Source organism: Culex quinquefasciatus, chromosome 2 (assembly GCF_015732765.1).
Source record: "Culex quinquefasciatus strain JHB chromosome 2, VPISU_Cqui_1.0_pri_paternal, whole genome shotgun sequence".
Lineage (NCBI taxonomy): Eukaryota > Metazoa > Arthropoda > Insecta > Diptera > Culicidae > Culex > Culex quinquefasciatus.
The window spans coordinates 89,686,080-89,693,331 of NC_051862.1; positions in this window are offsets into that span (position 1 = coordinate 89,686,080).

The window sequence follows — 7,252 nt, forward strand, 5'->3', positions numbered from 1 at the left end:
GCCCAACCTAAAAGTCCAATTTAACATTCTTCAAGTCGTTGTGCACTCTTAGCACAACTGCAGGGGTCGTCCATGAAAAAAAACGACGTAACAACATTTTTCTCCAACCCATTACCCACTTAGTCCAACCCAAAAGTCCAATTTGAAACATTCTTCAAGTCGTTGTGCACTCCTAACACAACTGAAGGGGTCGTCCATGCAAAAAAAACGACGTAACAATAATTTTCTCCAACCCAATGCCCACTTAGCCCAACCCAAAAGTCCAGTTTGAAATATTTTTCAAGTCGTTGTGCACTCCTAGCACATCTGAAGGGGTCGTCCAGGCCAAAAAAATGACGTAACAACTATTTTCCCCAACCCATTTCCCACTAAGCCTAACCCAAAAGTCCAATTTGAAACATTCTTCAAGTCGTTGTGCACTCTTAGTACAACTGCAGGGGTCGTCCATGCAAAGAAAACTACGTAACAACATTTTAAACTAACCTACAGAACCTAAATACACTAATCCTAATCAATGGGTCGTCCAAACAAAAAAAAACTACTCCACTAAACCATTTTAACACACTACACATAACTGATAATTCCTTCTCGCTTCCAAATGTGCACACTTGTGCTATTTGCCTTCCAAAATAGTGCTCCATAATATTGCTCAAACTAGTAAGGACACCTGGCAATTTACCATAATATTATAGTGTAATCGTATTTCTATGGATTTGCGTGTTTTCAAAAGGTCAAGCCATGATGGAAAATAAGAGAGCACATCCATGATGCGTTCGAAAATGTCAGTTAGTACAAATGGTTGCAAGGCGATATCTCCGCGTAGGAAACGAATTTTTCAGATCTGTTAGAAGCGTTTTGTAGGGAATTTAATTAGCTAAAAGATGGCATCATTAACTCATTTTGGCCCAATTTTCAGTTAGAACATTAGAGCACACCGCTATCGATATACAAAAAATATTTGTTTTGATGGAAATTGCCCACGAGGGGTAGGTTGTTGTTTGTCTACAATTTCAATAAAAGTGTCCACGTGGTTTATGGATGGTCCCTTAGGTCGTTTCAAATATTTTTCAAAGTAATTTTTCTTCAAAAACAGTATTTTTCTGAATCAGCCGGAAAAATCAGGGGGAAAACAATTTGAAATGCAGTTTCCTGCGTTGATAATCGTTAATCATATTTAGCATGTTTGGGTTCGATTCCAAACCGCTTCTGCCTTCCTACTTTTTAGCATTCATTCGACTGCTGTCAAGTTCAACTTTTCAGCACTTGTATCAAATAGTTTTCGATACTGTTTTGGAGTTTGGAACTTGGTGGCATATAAACATCCATGCGGGGAAATAAACCAATTTAAACATTGTTTGGATTTTTTAGATAGAACATGCAATTTACTGAATGTTTTCATATAACGTCATGATTCGAATTCCCGTACGCTTCGAAACCCGGACACCTCATCTTGTTTTATCAATTATTTGGATAAATGTTCCCATAATGAATGTCAAAACTGTGTTATTTGATGAATTCTAACATCAACTTTCATTTAAAGTTTGTTTGGACGCTGTAGTTAATGCCAAAACAATTATATAAATTAAAACATAAGTTTACCTAACTGTGAAACATTTCGCTGAAATATTTCATAGGCGTTCGAAGCACCGGGGAGGCAAAGCAGAAATTTATGGTTTTGGATTCCTTATATTCTGGCAATTTTTTTATACATATTATCTATTGTTTTGATGTAAACAGCTTGTTTGAGACCTAAAGAATGCCATTCACTAACATTTCCGTCCAAATTTGTGCGGTTTATAAGCAAAATCGAGTGTCCGGAATTCGAAGCAAATGTGTCCGGATTTCGAATCAGCTTTTATCAGTGTCCGGGATTCGAAGCACAACAAGTCATTTTAATTTTTAAATTCTGATGAAAAATTGTTAGAAAATACATATTTTGCATGCATTCTCTTAAACCAGACTGTTTATACTACATCATATTTCTACATTTTCAACTTGTTATGACAAAAATGATATGCTACTAAGTGTCCGGATTTCGAATCATAACGTTAAGCAGCTAAGCTAAGCTGAGCTAAGACTCGATCATCCGATTTTTTTCTTACTGTTAACATGAAATGCGAATTTTGCTAAATCATTTTAATCAACATTGAATTCGAATTGATTGTTTGCCTACTAAATTGGCAAATACATAAACTCAATACTTCATCACCGCCATTATGGTCACCGACAGCGGAAAAATTATGTTTGATTGGAAATGATTTTTTTCAAGGCCTGGAATGTCATAGTAAATTTGTTAAATACTGTAGATCAGGGGTGCTCAAAGTTTTTGGAGGCCGGGCCAAATTTAAAGCTCAAATGAGCTTGCGGGCCAAATTTACAAAAAAGGTTGTTAAAAAAAATAAATTACGTTATTTTAATGTAAAAGATTACATTTTTGTTATTTAAAAAAAAGTGTATTCAAAATAATAGAAACCACAAAATAACTGGTTTCCATCGGTATTGTTGATTTTGTTGTTTCTGGTATTTGAAAAAAAAAAGTTTTTAGCTGAATGTACTTGTGCTTTCAAAAAAAATTAAGTTTTGTTTTTATATTTCGAAAATGGTGGTGACATTACATGTTGAACAATTCATCTATAAGTTAGGTGTGGCTAATGAAAAATCGTTGAGATCCAGAATTTCAACATTTCAATGAAAAAAAAAACTTTTAGAAAATGGTTCAAGCTTCCGTATAGTTAACCTGCAATCATTATTTAAAAAAAAAAAAGCGAAACAACATTTATTTATTTTATCGAAAATTTACTAAAATTCAAATTATTTTTAATAAACTCAAACATGCTTTTAAAGGTAAAGGAATGCAAAAAATCAAAATCAAAAAAATCAAATTATTCGCTCTACAGCATTGCCTTGGCGTTCTCGATTGCGAGATTCCTACTCGAAATTAGGTGTTCGAAGGCTTGGTTGTTGAGGCAATTGCAAACCTCTTTTTACACCTTAGCTTCCATCCACCCCGGGATTCGAACTGACGACCTTTGGATTGTTAGTCCAACTGCCTACCAGCGACTCCACCGAGACAGGACCCAGGGAGACGACTCCTACACCTGGACTGAGCTAACGACCTAACCTTTTTTTTTTAGGTTAGTCCGGGGCCAACATTTACTTCCCGTCCGACGGAAGGCGTGATCAGGCAAATCTCGTCTCGAAAAATGCCACCGGGACCGTCTGGGATCGAACCCAGTCCGACTGGGTGAGAGGCAATCACGCTTACCCCTACACTACGGTCCCGGCACCGTGCATATTTATTTAATTTCAGCTTAATGCACTTAAATTTCATATTTTTAAGTCTTTTGAAAATATTTTTTTGCTCCTGGTTTTTCGAGTCAATTTTTTAATAATGGTGGAGGGGTTGGTTGATCGACGAAAGCTTTGTAAAATATTTGCTGCAAACTTGATCCTCCGATTTCCACATTTTGTCTGCCTGAATCAGTTGATAGTCAATCATATTCGTTATCTAACTGTAATGAGTTCGAATCCCTAAGAAAGTGCAATGTAAGTTTGAGGGTGACTTGCAAATTAATAAAGAAAACTTTTATTTTTCCAATTATTACAGAATTCTACCAAAGACAAACTTGAACGTTTTTTTTTATATTTCTAAAAATGTTTGATAAAAGTTTTGACGATATTTACTAGTTTCACTCACATTGAAACGTGTGAAATTGTTTTAATTACAAAATATTTTGAACAAATTATTTCCTAAATAATATAATTATAATCCTAAAGTGAGGATCAAAATATTGATAAATCATAAGATATTTTTTATTAACAAAAAAATAAAAAAAGATTAGCATAAAAAAGCTTAAAATAAACCATAATTTTGAAAAAGTATAAAATCACTTTACAAGTGGTCAACGGGCCATTTTACATAATCATTCAAAATGGGTCCGCGGGCCACAAAATATCACCTCGCGGGCCACGTTTGGCCCGCGGGCCATACTTTGGGCACCCCTGGTAGATAATCAACAAAATACATTAAATTTTGAAAACCGGAAACGATTAAATAAGGTTCGTCGTCTGTTGTTAGTTATAGTTAGGTCTCGCTGAGAAAAAGCGGAATTTCAAACATTAAACAGAAAGCTAATCGAATTCAATTGAAAAGTTATGAAAAATATCCAGATTGCATTTTGCCACTTGATTCCCAATGTCAATTGACGTAAACTTTATGCACACACGCTTTTAGGTGAATCAACATCGCGACAATTAAAATGCAACTTCTTCTCGATCTCATCTGAAGTTGACTTCATCCATTGAGTCTGAGTCTCATCTGGTGGGCGCTGCTCGCTCTGCTGACTCACAACCCGTCGTTCAAATCGTTTCCGTTTGTAGACGACAGCTGCGTAATCGAAAAAGGTGCCTTTTTCAAACTTTACCTTCCAAACATGACCATCAAACTGCATCGCAGACGGCGGCGGCGGCGCGATCTCTTAGCGATTCTTCTCGTTTCAAGAATAGAGAGGATGGCGTAGTGTTCAAACCTACGCGGAATTAGCTTTTTGTGTGCTGACTTGGTAGGAGGGATCCGAAACTTGTATCTTTTTATTTGGATTTAATTTATTACCATTAATCGGGTGATCACAAATCTGATCTGTAAAGAGCTGGTGCCGTTCTAAATTGTAGGTGGCATAAATCAATCAAATTATTTTAGAGAGAGAAAACGTTGAATTGATGGTTCAAATTTCAATGTGGTAATCGACGAACACATTTTGTAGTTTTGTGTTGTAACCGAAAACATTAAAAATAGAGCGAGTTGTGGCGCTATAACCACGGCTAATAGTGTCCAGGGCATTCGTGGAAATACAATGTCCCATCCCAGAGGGTCCCGGAGTACCAAACCTTCTTAGTATGGTGCTCCCAACGAATACAACCAAATCTCGGAGCGTATGGTGGTGTGTCCCCACGCTTCTTCCTCCCCTGTCGATTCAGAATTGTGTTGTTGTTCGAACACTCAGTGCTCAAACTCAACCCAATTACGAGTCATCTCTGCGATACGGCTTTACGCAGTAGGCCTGGCCGCTTTAACGCTTGTGATGTTTCAATGCATTCCGATGCAATGGCGCACTACAAATGTTAATAAATGACAAGAAGAGTGCTAGGCGTCATCTAACCTAAGGCACTCTCCAGGATCCCTTCGAAAGATTGGCTGCGCTAGGGTCTGATTAGATTAGATTAGATTAGTAACCGAAAACATTAAAAATAGAAACAAACAGTTTCGACCAAATTTTTAAATTTTTGTTTTTTTATTATGTCCAGAAATTCCAGGTCGAAAAGTTTTGAATATTTTGCAATGTTTACCAAAATTGTAACTGCGCTTATGTCTTTTTTTTACTGTTTGCCTCTTATTTTAGGTAAGAACTCTTATCTGAAGCACAATCTATTTAAACACTTGTGATTGTCTCAATATTACAAACAGATACAACATAAAGCAGTCACTCAAATTATCGTCCTAGATTTGTTATACATTTAAAAAACAACACTAAATTGTGTAATCCAAGCTCAATAAAACAAATAAAATCAGTAATCTTAAATTTTCAAATATGTTCACGAATTCATGAAAAAATAAACGTAGGAAAATTCTAATCAGTTCACAATCAATTTCAAATGTATTCATTGATTTTTTTTGGGCATACTAAGCCCAAATCCAAAATATGAGCTTGATTGGACGTAACAGGAGCTGGCGCTCCACCCTTCAATTTTAAATGAGATTTAAACAGTAAAAAAAGATTTTTTCAAAAATGTCAATTTTTGAGGCATTTCGGCCACCAATGCGTTTACCAAAAACATCACTGGCGTGTAGGCCAGATCCTTGCGCATCTTTTGGTATGAATAACATTGAAGTTTGGAGCATCCTAGAGCTCGGTACAGACCTTCAAAGATTGGCATTTTTTCGAAAAATCGGTCCCGGCAAAAAAGATATGCGTCGCACCTCGCGACGTTCGAGACGCCATTTGATTTTGCCGGGGCCTCAAAAAGTGACATTTTTGAAAAAATCTTTTTTTACTGTTTAAATCCCATTCAAAATTGAAGGGCGGAGCGCCAGCTCCTGTTACATTCAATCAACCTCATATTTTGGATTTGGGCTTAGTATGCCCACCGGAACAAACCCTTGAATGCCCGCCAAAAAATCATTTTTGTTACACTCTAATTTACATACACTACATTTTCATGTTTTGCTTTTTGGGTGTTTTTTGAAACCTCCTTTATTCCCAAAAAAAAATCAATAACCAAAAAAAATCTTGTTTATTGGACCTTTAGAAAATTACAATTAAGAACCTACTTTTAGCTTCATGACTATAAAGTAGTTTAGGGGAAGACAAATGTTTGATGGCTTAACTTTTCCTCTCCTTAAATTTCTTATTACAAGTTTTTTTTTAAATTGCAGTTTTTTGCCTAATTAATTAATCTGATGATAACGGCTCAAATAAAATCAAATATATCTAGGCTTAGTGATTTTTCACGCTCGAAAATTGCAAATTTCAAAACACCTAATTTCATGGAAAATTCTCAGAACGAGAAACATGTTCAAATAACCATAAAAATCTTATATTATCAGTAAGCTAATAAAAATTCTTCGTAAAATTTTAAAATAAAATAATAATCAAGATGAAAAAATTATGAAATCTTTAAAAACTCAAACTCAGAACAGAAAACAAAAAAAAATATTTTTTTTTAACTTCCACGGGAACTATCCACCAAAATAATCAAATATCGTGAAATTAAAACAGAACTTAGCAAATCTTCGAAATGTTCCTGAAAGATGATTTTATAGATCAAAAATATGAATCATTTAGTCTTGAATGAACCAAGCCTGAAGATTTAAAATTGTTATTACAGCGAATGAAAATATTACAAAATTTAGTTAGTTTCCAAACACTGATAAACTATTATTGATATTCTAATGTTTATTGATATTGATATTATTGATATTCTAATAAATCCATTTTCTCAATATTTTTTCTCTACTCTAATGGAATTCATTTTTATTTTCATTCTATTCCTATTGCTTGCCCCTCGGGTCATGATACATTGACCTAATGTTTGCTTTTAATTGAATTTATAAAATTAAATCTTTCAACAACTTATTACAAAATACTCGTGTAGTAAATTTTAATAAGTTTTGTTGAAAAAAGCCAAATTAAAAAAAAGCTTTTTGCTAACTGCAATCAAATGATTGATGATATGTATCATCCTTGTGATAACC